At 42.8% G+C, this 978-nt stretch overlaps 1 protein-coding gene across 4 annotated transcripts in view; it reads left to right on the top strand.

Annotated features, from left to right (window-relative positions):
* TNPO3 (transportin 3) overlaps positions 1 to 978 on the top strand; it is a 73,991-nt gene that overhangs the window by 32,986 nt on the left and 40,027 nt on the right. The gene's annotated exons all lie outside the window — the stretch shown is intronic.

Below are 978 nucleotides of genomic sequence, written 5' to 3'. Positions count from 1 at the left end.
GGGAATCGAACTCATGTGGAAGTGGTTTAAGCTTCTCAGTGCAGTGCTTTAACCCGCTGCACCACCAGGGAGGGCCCTGCTAGTGATTTTTTGCTGTCATTCTTGCATCAGAAACTAAGAGTTAAGAAATTTAAGGTGCTATTAATTGTTTGGCTAAGTCATTGTCATTGACTCTTATGTCTGTCAGTGCCCTACCTTAATAATAGTAATTTTACTTTTCACATTAGCAGATTGTGTATGTTGTAGTCTGTATAAGTAAGTAAAGTCCTGGGCCCTCCCTGGTGGTGCAGCAGGTTAGGACACAGCACTGCAAGCTAACCGCAGCCACTTCAATGCAAGTTTGATTCCCTCACCCCCGGAGGTAACCCACGTGGTGCAGCAGACCTCTCCTGACCCTCCTACTGCTCCCCTCAGCAATGTACTTTGTCAATCTGCCTGTTTTGCTTTCACCACCCCTGCACTTCTTGCTTGTACCCCAATTCTGTATGCACAGATAATAAATAAGTCTTTTTTAAAAAGAGAGAGAGAGAGAGAAACTTCCAAAAAAAAAGTAAAGTCTCATTTCTGGTTAAACAATTACATGTGAGAGGTCAGTTTTTTTTTTTTAATGATTTGTTTTACTTATTTATGCATATAAGAACTGGGGTATAGGCCAGAGAAGTGCAGGAGGTCAAAGGATTCATCAGAGACAGATTGAGGAGCAGGACAGGCAGAACTACTGAAATGTACTTGAGCAGTGGGCAAGACAGGAGAGACCTGCTGCACCATGTGGGTTAGCTCCCTGGCTAACTGTTACCACAGAGGCTGGTGATAGGTAGTAGTACTGAGATTTTTAAATCCTGTGTCACCAGGGAGGCTCCCAAAGTGAGGACAGCCTTGAATATACTTCAAGGTTAAAATAGTAGTGACTCTTGGGAGTTAAGGAGCAAGATAAATAGTGTACTTCAAGGTTAAAATAGTAGTGACTCTTGGGAGTTA

This window comes from Condylura cristata, unplaced genomic scaffold (assembly GCF_000260355.1).
Source record: "Condylura cristata isolate star-nosed mole 26May11 unplaced genomic scaffold, ConCri1.0 scaffold00005, whole genome shotgun sequence".
Lineage (NCBI taxonomy): Eukaryota > Metazoa > Chordata > Mammalia > Eulipotyphla > Talpidae > Condylura > Condylura cristata.
The sequence above is the reverse complement of the archived record's forward strand: the minus strand, read 5'-3'. Positions and strand labels throughout refer to the sequence as shown.